Raw genomic sequence first — 20,328 nt, forward strand, 5'->3', positions numbered from 1 at the left:
CTGAGCAGGAGGAAGGAAAGGATGCCTTAGACTGCAGGACGGCCTTGTGTACCCCTGGATTTGTAAGAATGCAGTTTGTGGTCCTCTAGGCAGGGGTGGCCAACCTGAAATGGTGGTAAACTTTGCCTGAAGGGTGGCACCCTGTGAGCCCTGCATGCATGGTGAAGCAGCCTGGAAAGCCCTGTGAACATCTCCGGGATGGCTTCTCAGTGGATTGTAGAAATTGACTCCTGTAGTTGCACATGGCATGAGGCAGGAGGAGAGCAGGAATCCAGAAGATGGGAGAGGCACAGAAGCAAATGCACCTCTCCATTGAGACTCCTCGGTCATTCTAAGGAGGTTCACAACCCACACGTGGCGGCCACTGCACAAGTCCTCAGAGGCCCTACTTGTCTGGGGAGCAGTTCCTGGTCCTGATCCAGAGCTGGAACTTCCCAAGTGGCCCTGAGCTTGGCTGGGCTGGAGCGGAGTCTACTAGCCATGCTTCCTCTGCCCTGCTGAGTATAGCCTCCTAGCAGCTGCCCAGGCTACAGCACCCACAACAGGCCACCTCCTTGGGGCAGGCTGAAGCTGTGCTGACAATTCCTGCCTGGTGCCTGCTTCAAGGCAAGAGCCAGGCCTAGCCCACAGCAGAGCTGGCCCTCACTTCCAAGGGCATCGAGAGAGGCATGACAACCACAGGCCCAGCCTTGCTGCCCTCACTGCCCCTAGAGGTTACCTATAAGTCCCTGCCTTTGTTCTTGAAATTCTTCAGCCACTGGTTGTCTCATTTTTCATTATCAGTTTGGGTGGGACTCGAGACTTCTTCTTCTCCTCACCAAGCTATCATGCCCTAGCAAAGCCACCCAACTACCAATCTACCATATATTATGTGATTTTTTTTGTTTCTCTTCTATTTTCTTCCTCCATGGTATAACTCGTTTCCACTGTATTTGAGGTCTGTGAGCTCCAACTTGCATATACAAATTTCTAATGTGGGGAGGGGAAGGGAAATTAAATGCTGAAAGAAGTACACAGTAGGACCCATTGTTACAATGAGATGAACAAGACACTATGTTGAAAATGAACTTTACTAGTTGGAAATGAAAGGTGAGAGTTGGGGCGGTGGGGAGAAAAGGGATTGCAGGGAAAACAAAAGAGGAGGTAACAATGTTCGTTAGATAATGTACTCACGAACTTACTTATGTAACTCTAATCCCTCTGTCTACCATTTTCACAATAAAAAAAAACATGAAAAAAATTATCCTGGAGTACATTAAGTTCAAATTTCCTAAATGCTCTGTAAATTAAGACCAATTTTAAATGGGAAGTAGGTTCTCAGAAACATTTTTTTTCAGTGTTTGTGTTGTGCATTATTACCCAAGTGTACATAAATTAACAGAAGGAGAAACAATAGGAATAGGAGAAAGAGAAGTTCTGTGTTTAAGTATAATGGTTCAATAAACTATAGAAGACTCTGCAAATAAGACACTTTGAAACAATAAAGCCAAGGCCAGTATTTAGACCTATGGGAGTGACATAGAGAAAGCATTACTCCTAAATGGAACATGAAGGATGAGGCCACTCTCTTTCTTGTACTAGCTCTAAATCATGGTAGCTAATCATGCAAATTTGTAAAAACTAGAATGCAAGAATAATTCTGGTTCCAAGCAAGTCATATATAAGACCATGGACTTAACTGGGGGAAAAAATGCCATGTTGAGAGAGCAGAAATTATTCTAGCAATGAACTGGTGGCTAAGATCATATTTCTTTTTATTTCTTTTTATTTTTCTTTTCTTTTTCTTTTGATGGCAGTGGGGCTTGAACTCCATGCCTGGGCACTGTCCTTCTACTCTTCAGCTCAAAGCTTGTGCTCTACCTCTTTAGCCACATCACCACTTCCAGTTTTGTGGTGGTTAATTAAAGATAAGTGCCTCAGAAACTTTCCTATTCATGCTGGATTTGAACTGCAATCCTCAGATCTCAGCCTCCTGATTAGCTAGGATTACAGGTGTGAGCCACTGGCACCCTGCTTAGGATCACATGTAATTCACTTGCAATATATTATCTCCTTTTATTGTATATATTTTAGTGCTGTGGAAGTGAATTGTACCTTCATAGGTTTTCAAAGCTTAATTTTCACAAACTTGCATTTCTTCGAATAGAAATGCTATAAATTTTAGAACAGACATTAAAATAGATATAAAATTCACTTACAGGAATTTGTCCAGCGTACATCCTCTATAGTGTGTCTTTTCAAAATTTGATTTTTGGGGATTTTTTCCAGGGTCTCACACATATTTTCAAGTGCACTGTCAATGAACTACAATTCCCTTTTGAAACACGGTTTTTACTTCTCTTTAATGCATTCATAGAAGTGTAATGAATATACAATTCTTTTTTACCTTTACGACTTGAAATCTTGCTTGCTAAAATGATTGCAGTATTATAAAAATCGATCATTATGAGGAGTTTATCAATTTCTCCACAAATGCATTACTTTATTTTGTGTCATCTTTTTATGTTAGGGTCATACTAGTGAGTTTTCTTTGTCTTTTTTCTTAGATACTAAAGAGTAACTTATTTCATATGCTCCTCCTATTGACTTAATTTACACATGTTCTTTAAAGAAATATCCTATTCAGGAAAAATTATATGGAATTGGAAGATCTAAAAATACTTAAGATTCAGAATCATCGTAGCATTCACATTGTAGCATTAACAAACATGTTCCCTCTATCTGTTGGATATGTTTCACTTCGGTTATAGTGTCCTTTGAATTATGAGTATAGTGTCCTTTGAATTATGAAATGCTATCACTTGATATAATCCAGTATATTCTTCCCTTTCTTTAGCCACTAATGATTTCCATTAGAAACCTTTACTGATAAAATGCCATGAATTTTTACGTTTATCTCTTATAGGTTTTTACATCTCACATTTAGTTTGATAATCTTTTTTTATTATAAATTTTTGTATAAGGATTGAGGTAGGCCAGGCACCTGTAGGTCACTCTTGTAATCCTAGCTAGGCAAGAGTCTGAGATCTAAGGACCATGGTTTAAAGCCAGCCTGGGCAGGAAAGTCCATGAGACTCTTATCAGTAATAAACCAATAGAAATCCAGAAATGGTGCAGTGGCTCAAGTGGTAGGGTGCTCACATTGAGCTGAAGAGCACAAGGACAGTGCCTGAGCCCAGAGTTCCAGCCCCATGAGTGACAAAAAAAAAACAAAACAAAAGAAACAAACAACAAAAAAAAAAAAGGATTGAGGTAGTAGTCTAAGATCATCCTGTAAATCCCGAAAGACAATAGTGCCAATACACCCATTTAAGATTCTATTTTTATTTCATAAAGTCATAGGACAGTTTTCAAAATCTATTGACCATACAACTGAGAAATTATTTTTAACAAATCTGTTACATTCTTCTATGTGTCTGCTCTTGTAGTAGAACAATGTTGTCTTCACTACTAAACATGATAAAAAGATTCAAAGCTAGTATGAATGGTGAAGCTACACCATTTTACAAGATTGTACTGACTGACCTGTATTCCTTGGATTTACATAGGAGTTTATTGAAAAGGTGGACCAATATTCTACAGAGATATCTAGATGTTTGATAGTCACTCATATTTTGTACCTTCAAAAAACACAAGACCCCAGATATTATATATAGAAAAAGGTCTTCAGAGAATACTTGAAACAACTAAAATTAACTGAGGAATTAGTTAAGATTTAGATAACACTGTAGCATAACAAAGCTGAATGATAACAACTTGAGCTGTACAACAGAGGAAAGTGAGAGGAGAAAGAATGATGGACCACATAGGAGCTATATGTGATTGCTATTGTGTTTCAAAAACCAGAAAGACTTCAGAGAAGAGAAGGAGAAAAATAAAGTGTCCTGAGGGAAGTTTCTTTTTAATCCATCTAATAGCTTGTACTAAAATCAGTGAAAATGGGAAAAATTAAAATAGAAATTAAAGCGTTGTATATACATGTTGTAATAGGAATATGATAATTTTCAAAGAAATAAGAGAGAGAATAGTTAAACTCTAAAGGGAAAAGGAATGAAGAGAGAAAAGAAGCAAAGTAAAACCTTTATCAATAACAAACACAAGAGTTTGGAAGCGGAATTATTCTAAATTACAATAAAAATTGCTAGCATGGATAGAATATGGATGACACGTTACCATATATAATTTTGAAAAAGCATACTTGGAATGAAAGTCATGGTTTAAAACACTATTTGGATTATAATTAGACAGTATAGCTCAGTGGTAAACCATTGGCTTTGCATATGTGAAACAATTGTGTGAACTCCCAAGCATTACAAAGTGCACACAAAGCACACACACACAAAAAAAACCACATAAACACACACACACACACACCACATACACACATTTGCAATATTGATATTATCATATTAAACGGAGGAAATTATCACAAACAGTAAAAGTATGTTAATATATGAAATAATAATATTGCTCGTAGTATTTAAAAGTTTAGTAGAAAGAAAATAGTCACAATATACTTGGATTTTAATAGATTAAGTAAATTGAAAATTAATAGAAGACATGAGAACTTTTGCAAATAAGTTTTAAATAATAAACATTTTGAAACATGTGTCCTTTTATTTTAACAAATGATTGATATTACTGGTGTTTTAACTCAAGATTTAGAATATGATAGTGAGGTGCTGTATATAAGGCTAAGGATGGCTATATCCATAATCATTTCACTCTGAATAGTTTTATCCTAAGGTCTCATAGTTTCCCAGTCTCTCCCGAATTACAAACTCTATTTACACTTCCCACCATAGCTAGAAAATGGATGTCACAAATCACCATGCCGAGCTCAAAGTTTTTTTTTTTTAATTCAAGTAAAAGTACTTCCAAAAAGTGACCAAGTAATGAAGCCTTTCTTAGTAAAGTATGTGCTTCATGAAAATACTGTATTTGTTACCTGGACAAATATTTTTATACTATAAGAAAATAAATGTATTTAGATTCACTAACGAAATAAAATTAAGAAATTAATTTTTAAATAGCCACATGTTAAATATTATAAAAGCAAAATATATGTGTCTGAATAATTTACATGTGTAAAAATCATGCAAAATTAAATTAACTGATCCTAAACTTTGAAAAAAGAATTACTCTAAAGAAACAAAAGGAAACATTTAAGCTCAAAATTTGAAATTTAGAAAATAAAATGAAGTAGGGGCAGGGAAGGTAGCTCAGTTGTAGAGCACTTGCCTTGCAAGCATGAGGCCCTGGGTTCGATTCCTCAGCACCACAAAACCAAAAGGAAAAAGCCGGAAGAGGCGCTGTGGCTCAAGTGGCTCAAGCGCTAGCCTTGAGCTGAAGAGCTGAGGGACAGGGCTCAGGCCCAGACTTCAGGCCCCACAACCGGACCCCCCCCCAAAAAAAAAGAAAAGAAAATGAAGTATACTCTTTAGTTGACTTAATTAAGTGTAAACGCTCTGTATATCAATTTTATAATAAAAAATGCTTGAACAAAAAAAGCAAAAGTACCCATTGAACAATGGCAACAGCAAAAGCATCAATAGTTCTTGTTTTGAGTGTACAAAAATATCGTTGGAATATATAACAATGTTCCTTCCCGAAGAAATGTACTCATTACCTCATTTATGTAACTGTAACCCCTGTGTACATTACCATTACAATAAAATTACTTTGAAATTAAAAATAAACCAAATAATATACCAATTAAGAATTCTTAGAAGCCATTGGTTAAAAACATTGTAAAAAACTCCCCTAAATATCCAAGGAATATACTTTGATGATACTATTTAAATGCTTCAACTTCAGCAGAAAAGCAAAAAGTTTAAAAACTGTTACAAAGTAAAGTAATAAATCAGAATATATTACTATTAATAATAATCATATGACGAATTTAGAGTGGTAGTCAAATATTTAAGAAATGAGGCAACTTGCCATTCATTTGCACTTAATAAGTGAGAAAGAATTTTCTAGGTCTTTTTAAATTATCATAAGTTTAATGAAGAAATTATTCTGTCACATCATATGATAATCAGACAAAGCTAATATTAGAACAAAGAACAGATTTATTAAGGTTTTGGATGTTAATGTATATACTTATTTTGGTTGTGGAAAATGTGGCGATTTCAACTTGGGGTATATTGTTCTTGCAGGCTGGCATCATATCTGTGGTTAATTTTAGGATAGTGGTTCTCTTTCCACAAGAACATGCACCTGCTCTGTCCTTTTAGCCTTCCCATCATCAGTGGCATCAGAGTTGCACACCAACTTTTCTAGCTTGCTACCTTGACTGGCCTGGATCCTCAGTCCTTCCAATCTTAGTTTCTAGATAGTGCAGGATGGTGGAAATGATCCAATTCACCCAGCTATAGATTGAGAAATAAATCCACTAAATTTTGGCCTGGGTTCTGTCCTCAAGCCTCCTAAGTAGTTAAGAGTACACATGTGATACCCTGGTGCCAAGCAGTAAGAATATTTTTAAAGCAAGTAGACATATATATATATATATATATATATATATATATATATATATATATATATATATATATATATATGACTTAGGCTTGTGAATACCTCAGGAAAAGAATAAAAGTGCAGTGAAGCACAGAGGATAGGTAGAATTTTAACTAGCTACTCAGAGGCTGAATAAGCTTAGCTAGCTACTCGGGAGTCTGAGATCTGAAGACCACTGTTCAATCATGAAAATACAAGCGATTATCTAAAAAAAAAAAACACACAACAGGATTGTAGCAGTGGCTGAAATAGTAGACCGCTATCCTTGGGCACAGAAGGTGAGGAATAGTTCCCAGGGACTATCAAGCCTCAAGAATGATGAATGCATGCATGAGCATATGCACATGTTCGTGTGCGTACTCGTACATGCATGCACACATATACAAACATAAATGAATATTTCAATGTGAAGTTATTTTTTTTACCTTGCTGTACTTTCTTTCCCTGTATTAGTTCACAAATTAACAAAATCAGCTAAGGACCTATTTACATAAAATTCATCATGTTTCTCTAAAATCTACTCTCTTTTTGGAATCCTGCTTTTATTTGTCCCAAAAGTAAATTATTCAGGAAGTCAATTCATCACTCTCAAGTCTATAATATTAGATGATTGTTTAGGTTCCTCCTAGCAATATGATTTTTTTGAAATCCTGCTTCAAGCTATATATTTCTTTCACTAAAAGAGAAACCTCTGTCAAACAATTAATAATAGCTTATTCTCCTCCTGGCATTCATCTGTAGTTTTATTTTCTTCATATATTTCATGATCTCTCTGTGTATGCCAAAGTCTGCGCTTAGCATGTGTATACCATTCATATATACTGAAATTGCTTTGGAATAAATAATGTTCCCCCTGACTATCTTGAAAAAGAAGAATTGGTTTCTTAGCACTTTAAGTAAGAACTTGAGGGAAAGAAACAAAAGGAAAAGTGAGGAACAACTCAACACATAGATTCAAATGAAACAAAACAACCCAAGACAACAAAAATTAATTCAGTACTCAAGAACCTGCAGGAAATGAAAGATTTTTTAAAAATCAGCTATGACAAGCTTATGAAATTCGTGACTACATGGGAGTGCACTGTGGGGAGGATAGTGGCTAAAGCCCAGACTGAACAGAAAGTACTGTACACAATGCAATGCACCTGTTATTCTAAATTCTAGGAAGAATAACATCAAGTGCACTGAGACCAAGTTCATACACAAGTAGGAAGCTAGTTTCTACCTGAAAAATAATCAGGATAACTTAGGGCAGGGGGCATGACAAAGTGGTAAGAACATCCATTTAAGGGGCACAAAACACTCAATCAAACTCTACTATTAGGGGTAAAAAAAAGCTAGATTTAAATAATTAGAACAATTGTAATACTTGAGTATTTGAGTGGAGAAAAATCCATTAGAGAGATAGAATGAACCCACGTTCCAATGCTACTTTAGTGATAATATTTAGTGGTACTTGAGACAAAACAGAGTTACCTTGCAAATGAGCATGGATGTACATTTGGGTGATGGAAATACTCTACTTACAGAGGTGTAAATTAGATTTTTTGGGGTAGATTGTAGTTCTTGAACTAAGAGCCTGGGTGATGTCCTTGAGCTTTTTCTCTCAAGGTTACTACTCTAATACTTTGAGCCACAGTTCCAATTCTGATTTTCTGTTGGTTGTTTGGAGATAAGAGGCTCATGGACTTTCCTTCCCAGGATGGCTTCAAACCATGATCGTCAGATCTTATCCTCCTGATAACCAGGATTCCAGGCATGAGCCGTCCATGTTTTTAATAATTCAGTAAATTGTATAGTTACAGAAGTTATAAATTATCATTGTAACTTGTGTAATATATGTGTATGTATAGATTAATGCATACATTTAGAAATATATTGACATATTTTTGCATCTACAGTAGATTTATGAAATCATCCTTCATTATAAAATAAAATGGAAGCTTTAGTGTGGTCTTGTTTGTAAACATTTGGATAAATGCCCAAAACTGGGATTGCTGGGTCATAGGGGAGCTCTATGTGAAGTCTTTTGAGGAACCTCCATACTGCTTTCCAAAGTGGTTGAACAAGTTTACATTCCCACCAACAACCACATCTCCTCCAGCATCTGTTGTTGTTAGAGTTCTTGATTTTTGCCGTTTTAACTGGAGTGAGGTGATATCCCAATGTTGTTTTGATTTGCATTTCTTTTATGGCTAGGGATGTTGACCATTTCTTCATGTGTCTATTGGCCATCCTTCTTTCTTCCTCAGAGAAGTTTCTCTTTAAGTCTTTAGCACACTTATTTATTGGGCAGTTGTTTCTTTGAGGATTTGTTGTTGGGGGTTTAATTTTTTGAATTCCAAGTATATTTTAGATATGAGACCCTTGTCCGTTGTACGGATAGTAAAGATCTTCTCCCAATCCGTGGGCTTTCTATTGATATTGCTAGCTATGTCATTTGCCATGCAGAAGCTCTGCAACTTGATGCAATCCCATTTGTCCAACCTTTCTTTGATTTGTTGTGTTTTCGGGTCTTTATTCAGAAAATTTTGGCCTGAGCCAAGGAGACCTAGAGTTTCTCCTCTTCCATCCTGTAATGTTTTCATAGTGTCTGCTTTGAGTTCAAGGTCTTTGATCCATTTGGAGTTGATTCTGGTGCAGGGTGATATATAAGGATCTAGCTTTAGTTTTCTACATGTAGTTAAGCAATTTTGCCAGCACCATTTACTGAAGAGGTTGTCTTTCTTACATTCTATTGTTTCAATTCCCTTATCGAAGATTAGATGGCTATAGGTTTGTAGGTTCATTTCTGGGTTTTCAATTCTATTCCATTGGTCCTGAGGTAACACTAACGCTACCAGCACAACTATGTTTATTGCAGCATTATTTACCATAGCTAAGATATGGAACCAACCCAGATGCCCCTCAGTAGATGAATGGATCAAGAAAAGGTGGTATATATACACAATGGAATTCTATGCCTCCATAAGAAAGAATGACATTGCCCCATTTGTTAGGAAATGGAAAAAGTTGGAAAAAATTATATTAAGTGAAGGAAGCCAGGCCCAAAGAAACAGTTCCCATGGTTTCCCTTATTTGTAATATCTAGTATATGTATGAGTCAAGTGGAAAAGGTCAGATAATGTGATGTCAGGAAAATGAACCCTTAGATGTGTATTTTAATGTTTTTTTTCTTTCATGCATGTGTTTTTAACGCATTTATAAGATTATCTCTTTGTTGCTTTGTATGTCCCTCCCCCACAATATAACCCCTGCTTCCACTATATTTGATGTCAGTATAACTGGTGGAGGAGATGGGGAAAAACCAGTAGTTTAAGGATACAGGTGGACCTGTTGCAACAATGAGAAGTACAAGTTGTCATGTCCAAAACCAGCTTTACAACGTCGGGGGGGGCAGGGGGGGAAAGGAGAAGGATTGGGATGGGGGGAGGTGGGAGGCTGGGAAGGGATGTGAAGGGTAAATAAAGGAGGAGGCTGCAATGCTTGGTAAGAAATGTATGCATTATCCTGCCCATGTAATTGTAACTCCTCTGTACATTATTTTCACAATTAAAATAAAATTAAATTTAAAAAATATAAAATAAAATGAAAACACTTTTAATAAGGAGCAAAACAAAGGGAATTGTTACACGTTACTACTTGTTTAATGGAACTTGAATTGTGAGAATCAGTTTGGGAAAACCATCTCTACTTTAACAAAATGGATAATTGCTATTAATTTCAATCAACTTTGGTGGGGGAGAGTATTGGATGAGGGGGCGGGGGGAGGCTGGGAATGGATGTGAAGGGTAAACAAAGGAGGAGGCTGCAATGCTTTATAAGAAATGTACTCATTATCTTGCCCATGTAATTGTAACTCCTCTGTACAGTATGTTCACAAAAAAATAAAATAAAATAAAAAAGAAATAAAAAAGAAAAAAAAAGTGTAGGGAAAAGTTATATAAAGATCCATTACACTTAAATCATGATTTATTGAGTGGAAATTCCCTTGTTCAACTCGTTAAGATAATAAAAATAGAATTAAAAACAATGGAGACATCTGATCTTAAACTGTGTTCTCTTAAACCATGAGTCAATAAAATAGTTTCCTTCTCAGAAATTTTCTTTGCAGGTATTTTCCTCATAGTGACAGAAAAATGATCAATGCTATGAATATCAATACACGACATTGCACATCAAAAAGAGACACAATAAAAATCACAGTAAAAATGTTAGAATTCACCACATGATAATATAACAGGTAGAATGTGCCAAATGGTAATTGATTATTTTTCCAAGTACTTTACCTATGGTATCTAATTTAATCCTCAGAATAATTTCATAAAGTGGAACTACTTACATTTTTAATTCTCAGATGATGATATTGAAGTCTTCAGAGTTGTAATTACTAGTACAACATTGCATACATGGTAAGTGTTAGCCTGAGGTCCATCCCTGACTGTATCAATTAACCTCATTCTATTTTATTACTAAAATTCTAGGAAAAAATCCCAGAATTATTGTGTACACTCATAATATTTCAGTTTATCTTTGTTAGAAAATAGGGAACTGTAATATGAAAACTCGAAGTTCAGAATCAATGCATACCTCCCTGGTGAAAGGAACTGCTAAAGTATAATATTCTTGATTTCTAGGTCAAAATAGCAGAAATCATATTCTATCCCTTCACTCAACACTGCACTGCCTGGGGAGCCTAACTCTGTTTAACAGTATCTTACTGAAAGAATGACCTCCCCAATTCCTGATGGAAACAGACTGCAGGTCTTATGGACCAATCATTTCCACATTGTAGCTCAACTAAGTTGTTTACCATTAGAAGGATTTTGATTGCTTTTTATACCCAACATTTTGAGACAAAGGTACTACTTTAAAATGCTACTGAAGCAACACTGATATAAAAATCACCTTTGACCCCAGATAAATAATTTACCTTTCATGTACCCAAAAATGCAGTCTAACCTATTATTAATGTTAGGAATGAGAGGATAAAAAATCATAGACAAGAAGGCCTAAGCATGAATTAAAGCTTCTCCAACTTGTGAATACAATTGGTTTAAAAAGACATTAAGGGCTGGGAAGGTGGCTCATTTGTAGAGCGCTTGCCTTGCATGAATGAAGCCCTGGGTTCGATTCCTCAGCACCACATAAGCAAAAAGAAAAAACCCGCAAGTGGTGCTGTGGCTCAAGTGGAAGACCGCTAGCCTTGAACTGAAGAGCTGAGGGACAGCGCCCAGGCCCAGAGTTCAGGCCCCACTACCAGACTCCCCCACCCCCCAAAAAAAGATATCAATACTACTATATTTGTTCAAAATTTCTTATGATACTGAAGATTCAATTGTAAACTGTTAACACTTGAAAATAATTCATTTTCTTGGGAGTAGGAAACAAAACACAAGATTAACCCTAATCATTTTCAAAGACATTTATTTATACTACAAATTCACTCTTATAACTACAAAGATTCTGAAAATAACTGAAGCATAGTGTCACGAAGGACATAATTTAACTTCATCATATACATTCAAAGGACTTTGCTAATAGAAAATAAATTTATACTAATAATTAGCTCACCGAATTCACTTCCATTCTTTTATTCTATATCTTTTATTTTCATAAAAACTGGCTTTTCATAAAATGATGCATAAAAAGCCTATATACCCACTTACATTTTCAGATTTTAACAACGTTTATTTCAGAAATGTCTTTAGCTGTGTAGTCAATGAACTGAAATAACACTAAAATATTCAAAGGGTTTTCAGAAATTGCAAGACTCGCTCTGGGATGTTATTTATATTGGAAAGGATATTCAAAAAGCCTTATTTGTTAAAGTTATGATAGTTACTCCCACAAAAGTACTATTAATGAAGAAACCTTTGTATGTATAATACAACTTCAAATGCATTCACAATCTGGAGGTGACACATGCTTTTTTTTGTTTTTGCAATGTATATCTAACAAACATATCCACAATACTGATTTTCAGTAAATATGATGGGATATTCAAACCTAAAAAATACGGGGTTTATTATCTTAGTGTGAATAGATTCAATCTTACAAAGAAAGTTATTTTCAACAGAAATCCGGAAAGAGTTTATCCACCTTGAGTTTCACAGGAATAACCGGAGAATAATACCTGTTTGGTCAAGTTGGTCAAAATTACTCTATGAGTATATCTTAAAAGAATATCCAATTTAAGAGGTCAAATACATATTTTGTACTGACAGTCATCTTACAGCAATAACTTACTACCTAATTATATGTGTATCTTCTTTCCTAGCATATACTAAGAGCTGAAAGTGATCTCTTTTATCTAACTTAATGGTGTAAATATGATGATGTTATTATTTTACAAATAAAATGTACAGAAGGCTGGTTCGACTGAAATGACAGGATGGAACACTGATAAATAACAATATTGCAACATAGCTCTTTTCAGCCTCACTGTCCACATTGGCAAGCAACATTGCAACCGCACACACACACACACACACACAAACACACACATGTGCGCACATGTACACACACATATACATGAATGCCAAATTCAGGGTTTATTGTACATAAAAGTTCAATTAAAATATTAGTGATTAGGAAAAATGATAATTTGACTTATTACAAAATAATACATAATCCAATCACCACGGTTGTTACATTTTACCTATCTCTCCACATGTGACCACTTAATTTATTTTTAGTTCATTCATTCATTCATCATTCATTAGTTTGGTGCCAATACTGGAGCTTGAACTCAAGGCCTGGCTCTGTCCCAGAATTTGTTATGTTTTTGTTTTTGTTTTCTCAATGCTAGCATTTTACTGCTTATACTACAGCTCCATTTCTAGCTTTTGCTGGTTACTTTCAAACCAGAATCTAATGAACTTTTTTGTCTGGTTTCAAAGTACAGTCATCAGATTTCGTCTTTCTGATTAGGTAGGATTAAAGACCTGAGCCACCCGTGTAGCTCTTAATTTTTCCTGTACATATGTAATGCACATACTTAGATAGTAATTTAAAACTGAGAGCATAGAAGCAAGATGTACAGTGATGATATTGTCCTGTCAGAAATTCAAGTTAGTAATGTAAATTTCTTCTTAAGACCATATACAAAATTACTTAAGAAGAAATCTGATGTTGTGTGTGTATGTGTGTGTGTGTGTGTGTGTGTGTGTGTGTGTGTGTGTGTGTGTGTGTGTGCTGTTGCAATATGTTCCACATATAAGCACTGTGCAGCGGTGTCCAGTCATTCACAGTTATTGCATGAATATCTGCCTTGAGATACCAACTCATGGGCAATGTCTAGGTGTCCACTCTAGGCTTCGCGATGAAGAGGGGTATACTCATCCTCATCCCTAGTATTCATATAGGTGGCCCTTATGTCTCTTTACGTAGGCGACTAAAAATATATTTACTAATGTCAAGTAAATACATAAATTCTATTTCCATCTCTTTTAAAAAATAAAAAAATTGTTTGCTCTGTAAATTGATTAGAAGCATGGATTTTGTGGCTAGCTATGTCATTTCACATCTGTATCTGTTTTCCTCTTTCTCTTTCATGGTTCTCATAGACAATATGGTTGCTCCATAATTATCCTAATTTATTTTGATTTTATATTTTTAGTTGCATCATTTAACTTTCTGCTCTGCCATTTTCCAGAACAGCATCACATAAACAGAAAAATCCAGAAGTGGTTCTGTGGCTCAAGTTGTAGAGCGCTTGCCTTGATTTGAAGAGCTAAAGGACAGTGCCCAGGCCCAGAGTTCAGGCCCACAACTAATTTTAAAAAAGAATCTAAATACTTGATAATTCTACTAACAGATCTGACTGAAATCAGTTCAATCACACTTTTCCTGTACAATGAAGGAATAGGTCCCGGCTAGGAAAGCAGCTACAGAAGGCAGGCAGATTGTATCTGTGACAAAACTTTGTGGAAAATGGAATCAAGGATTACTTACTGGTGATTCACTTGCACTTGAAGCATGATTCTGAACTATTGCTTGCTGATTCTGAACTATTGCTTTGATCATTATATTTTCCAAGAAGAAATAGTGAAATTTAATTGATAGTAAAGGAATACTAATACATTTTGACTTCTCATTAAGCATCTTCAATCATCAAAATCACTTGAAGGCAATAGACAGGCCTATTTTTAGATGAAAACAAGTGTCTTTAAAAAAACAAGAATTTAGGTAGTCATACCAAGGACTTCTATTTTACTATTGCATTATACATTTTTTCTAATGTTGGATACCAACATTAGAAAGCTACTAGAAAGCTCTTAAAGCCCATATCTTGAATAGTGAGTTCTCTTACACTATAACATGATACTTCCCAAATCATTTACAAAGAAGGCATTGTTTCCTATTTTCTCATTCCTAGAATAAGCTGCACATGAAGACACCAAGGGTTTTCATGTTCAGACAAGGAACAAGATGAAAAAGTGAGGAATGGTATCAATTTAAAGAAAAAAAATGGAGTAGGATCCATGCAAATTTCTTCTTTGGGATGCCGAAATTAATCTGCTTACTATGGTGTGAAGACTACTTTCCAAATAGGCCACCCAGATGAATACTAGGGATGAGGATGAGTATACCCCTCTTCATATGGAAGCCTAGAGTGGACATTTAGACATTGTCCATGAGTTGCTAGCTCAAGGCAGATATTCATGCAATAACTCTGAATGGCTGACACCCCTGCACAGTGCTTATATGTGGAATAATACCAGAGTGGCAGATACCAATTCCCAAACTAAAGGCCTCTTGTCCGCCTTGCATGTTGCTGCTGGGAATAGAAATCGAAAAGATACGCTGTTGAACCATTATATCAAACCAGGTTTGAGGAACAGGTTGGAAGAAACTGAAACCTCCTTCCCCCACTCCACTGCCAGCCTGCTGAGAGGGACATGCAACCAGGGGTCTAGCTGAGGAAAAGGGCAGGACATCCCATGTCTGAGTTCCCCACCCAGAGACAGGCAAGACTTTATTGCAGCTAGCCCGGTTGACCCAGAATCCCTTGCAGGAGGCCAAAGATTTGGACAGCTGGACTTGGGCCCCAAAGGAAAGCTTGAACTCAAGTCTCTGGCAATTTAGGACTCATTGTAGACCCTGATAAGAGGATAAAGACAAAGTCGGTGTGGAGGAGGGGCACCATCCGAGGTCAGAAAGAGGCAGACAGGCACCCAGGAAGGGGACAGAGAAAGATGAGGGACACACACACACACACACACACACACACACACAAATATGGCACTGGTGTCTCACACCTGTCATCCTAGCTATTCAGAAGGCTGAGGTCAAAGCCAGCCAGCACAGAAATGTCTGTGAGGCTCTTATCTCCAATGAACCACCAAATAGCCAGAAATGGAGCTGCAGCTCAAGTGTTAGAGCACTAGCTTTGAGCACAGAAGCATAGGAACTTCACCTAGTCCCTGAGTTCAAGGCCCAGGTCTTCTACATCCAAACACACAGACAAAGACACACACAGACAAAAGACACACGAACACACAGACACACACAGTGGTAGCCCAAAGCCTCAGCAGTCCCTGAGCACCCTGAATATTCCACCCCAGAGATGATGTCACTATCATCATCAGACCAACTGCAGACAAAAGTCAGAGCCTCTCACATGTCTGCAATGGTTCACAACACATCATGGCATTTCTACTGTACACATTGTTATGCAGAAAATTCAGCTACCTTTTGTTTGGTTGTAGGTTATGGGGTTTGAACTTTGGGCCTGCCAGAAGGCCCTCAGCTCTTCAGATGAAGGTGTGCACTCTACTACTGGTGCCACAGCACCACATCCAATTTTCTGGTAGTTCATAGGGGATAAAGTCTCACAGACTTTCCTGACCAAGCTGGCTTTGAACCGTGATCCTCAGATCTCAGCCTCCTGAGTAACTAGGATGACAGTTATGAGCCACTGGCAGCGCCTGGCTACACCCAACTTCTTTTTTTTTTCAGCTCTTTTCTTTCTTTCTTTTTTTATTGTGAAAATACTATGAAGAGGGGTTACAATTACATGGGTAAGATAAGGAGTACATTTCTTATCAAGCATTGTAGCCTCCTCAGCAGCCACCTACTTATACCAAGGGAAAACCCAACTCATCAAGACACAAACCAAATGTAACCCTACACTTCAGAATTGGTCACCAGCATCCAAAAACTTCTTCCATGGATGGAGAGCATATAATTGACACTACCATCCCACCCCTGCTCCCATTCACCCACTCCCTGCCTGCCACAGGCCACGACCTCTGGAGTTCTTGGTAAGACACCACCCACCCTGCTATGGCTTCACACAGGGGTAAACCTGGGGAGTTATTAGAAATGTCTCTACTGTGAGGCCAGCATCTGGTCTCACAACCTCAACCACCCCAATACTTCACTATCTCTTGCAAGCAAGGAAGGGGTATCTTTATTTCTTGTTTGGTTTTTTGTTTTTGTTTTTGTTTTTGTTTTTTTTTTTTGGTTGAAAGCCTTGAACTGTCACTGATGTCTAATTTTCCTAAAGGCCAGTGTTCTGCCACTTGAGCCACAGTGCCACTTCCAGTTGGAGATTGGCGCTGGAGGGACTTTCTTGCCAGGGCTGGGAAATGAGATCCACTGCATTTCAGACTCCCGAGTGGCCAGGATGACAGATGTGGGATGACAGGTATGAGCCAGCGGCTCATGGCTTAAGGTGTCTAGTCCTTCAGAATTTGCACCTAGTCCTCCTCTAGAAGATACCACCTAGACACCCCTCTACCTCCCTCAGAGACAGCAAAGGGAGGCTAGAATCTGGGTGTGGCCATGGGGATTAAAGGGCCCACTCCACATCACTAATCCCCTCTAAGCTCCCATCTGCCTCCCCCGGATTGCCTGGTCTTCCAGGGCAGATCAGACCCACTAGAAGTTCTGGGGCCTGCCCTATGTCCCCATGCCCCACCAAAGCGACACCTGAGGACTTCCGGGGCCAACTGCTCCATGTCCTGGTGGAAGACCTTGGGAGCCTTGCTGAAAACTGGGTCAGGGGTGCACAGGGCAGGAGTGTCCAGTTCACCTCTGTCAAAAGAGACACAAAGCACGGATGAATCTACTAAGAGCTTCAGGGCATAGCCATCCACCTGTCACCAAGGTCCCTGGGAGAACTGCTTTATGGTGACAGCCCTGGGGCCTGACCTTAGGGCCCCGATACTGTCCCTGATTTCTTTGTCTCCAGAGGTGTGCTCTTTCAGCTGAGCCACAGTGCCACTTCCAGCCTTTTCTGTGTATGCAGGACTTAGCAATCGAACCCATGCTTTCCTGTGTGCTAGGTGAGCCCTCTACCTCTAAGACGCAATGCCAGCCCTGGATAGCTGTTCTTTTGTGATCCCTCAGGCCTGTCTTGGGACAGTCTTGCACATCTATACCAAGTCTCTCACCAGCAGCCCTGGCTGGAAATAAACATGCTCTGCTATGTTGTCTCCAAGAAGCCCTTTCTTATCACCTTGGCATAGCTGGAGCCTCTCTGCTGTGCAGGCTGCCAGACTTGTCAAGCTCTGACTTCCAGCCAGTGTGGGTTGAGAATGCACAAAGGGGAAGGCCTGGATTCCACCACCGGATTTCTGAAGGCCCTGATACACCACCAAGGGGCAGGTGTTGTATCATACTCCATGAGAGGGGCTCGAGGGGTGGGCAATCTGTGGGCAACAAGACAGGACCATTTCTTTGTGTGGGCTTGAACTGAGGATTTGGGAGCTGTCTCTCTGAGTTTAATTGCTCAAGGCTGGTGCTCTACCACTTGAGCGACAGCTCCACTTCTGGCTTTTTGGTGGTTCCATGGAAAGTAGATTTTCATGGGCTTTCCAGCTTATGGCTGGCTTCAAACTGTCATCCTCAGATCTCAGCCTTCCAAGTAGCCACGATGACAGGCATGAGTCTGAACTCCAGGTGACAAGCACCAAAGTTTTTTTGGTTTTTGTTGGCTCACGTTCATTTCTTATCAACTAGCAAGCCTAAGTTAAAATAATCAGTTACAGGGGATCAAATTCCTCTCCTAGTTCAGTTAATCCAAGGAGATAAAGTGTCTTTGGAAAGGGCTAGTCTGGGTTGCCTTAGGGATGTTTGTGTGTTTGCGTGTGTGTATGTGTGTGAGTGTTGGAGTCCCTACCCTCAGCTCTGTGGTGCCTCATCCTCCCAGCAGGGAGTGCATCCAGGATCTTGACCCCAAGGGAGGTGGATGGGAGAGGGTACCTAAGGTCACATCCAGGGGGATGATCTGAATTCTGTCCTGCAACCTAAACCTGGACAGATAAAGGAGAGAAGGAGAGGGTTGAGGGAACATCAAAGGTATCCCCTTACATTTGGCTGAATGTACCATCGAGAAAACTGAATACATCTTTCTTGGTAGTCAGTTAGAAGGTGTACAGTGTTCATTTATTTTATGATTGTGTTAGTCCTAGGGCTTGGATTAGGGCCTGGGTGTTATCCCTTAGCTTCTTTTGTTAAGGCTGAGGCTCTACCACTTGAGCCACAGCACCAAATCTGGCTTTTTTCTCTGTAGTTTTGGGGAGGGAGGTGGTTTATGGGAGATAAGAATCTCCTGGACTTTCCTGCCCGGGCTGTTCTGAGTCACAGCCATCAGACCTCAGCCTCCCAAAGAGCTAGGATGATGGGTGGGAGCCATGAGCTCCTGACTGCCACCATCCATTTATAATCACTTAAGCCCAGGGCTGGGCAACCCACACTGCACCTCCTTGTTGGGAGTAGGAAGCAGACATGAATGGGTTTGATACTTCAACAGCCTACCTATCTTTGAGCATTTCTCTGGGTCAGTTTGATGGTGGCTTCATCCTTATCCACAGCAATGACATGGCTCTGTCACAAGAACAAATGTCCAACGGGAGGTGTCAGGTCTGAGGTCTTTCCTCTGAACCCCGCCACCATAACCAAAATGACACTTCCGAGCAAAGGGTAGTACACACAGAGTGTTTTTATTGTCTTGTAGCCAGGGTCTTGTCAGATAGGTGGGGGTAGAAGTCAGAAGCCCTGGATTATGCTGGGCAGGGGGACAAGGTGACACCTCCTCATCCACTTTTCTTCAACGGTGTAGCAGAGGGATGTAGGGAAGAAATCATGTGATGGACAATGAATAACCATCACGGTCTAGCCCGGTCACAAAGGGGCTTACCTCAAGGGGCTGGTTCAACAGGCTGAGCAAAACAGCTCCTGACCCATAGCCCACCTTCAGAATGAGAAGGCCACCTTGGGTTCCAGGCACATGGGGATGCTGGGCCACCTCCTCTAGCACTCATTCAACCAATTCCTGAGAGAGAAAGAGAGAGGGAGAGAGACAGACAGACAGACAGACAGACAGAAGACAGACAGACAGACAGATTGAGAGAGAGAGAGAGAGAGAGAGAGAGAGAGAGAGAGAGAGAGAGAGAGAGAGAGAGAGAGAGAGAGAGAGAGAGAGAGAGAGAGCGGGGGAGAGAGAGAGAAAGACAAAAGTCCAGAATTACACTTAAGCCAGGTGCTGGCGGCTCAGACCTTTAATCCTACCTACACAGGAGGCTGAGATATGAAGATTTTGGTTCATAGCTGGCTCAGGAGGAATGTCTGTGAGACTCTTATCCTCAAAGAACCAACAGAAAACCGGAAGTGATGCTGTAGCTCACGGGGTAGAGTACTAGCCTTGTTCTGAAGAGCTCAGGGATAGTATCCAGGCCCAGAATTCAATCCCCACAAATGACAAGAAGTGGACTTCCCACCACAAGAAGTGGACTGAATAACACCCACTGTTCTAGGAAGCATGGAAGAAAAATCAGGCCAAGATTCTTGTCAGCT

The sequence above is a fragment of the Dipodomys merriami genome, unplaced genomic scaffold, assembly GCF_024711535.1.
Source record: "Dipodomys merriami isolate MVZ:Mamm:240054 unplaced genomic scaffold, mDipMer1.0.p SCAF_86, whole genome shotgun sequence".
Classification (NCBI taxonomy): Eukaryota; Metazoa; Chordata; class Mammalia; order Rodentia; family Heteromyidae; genus Dipodomys; species Dipodomys merriami.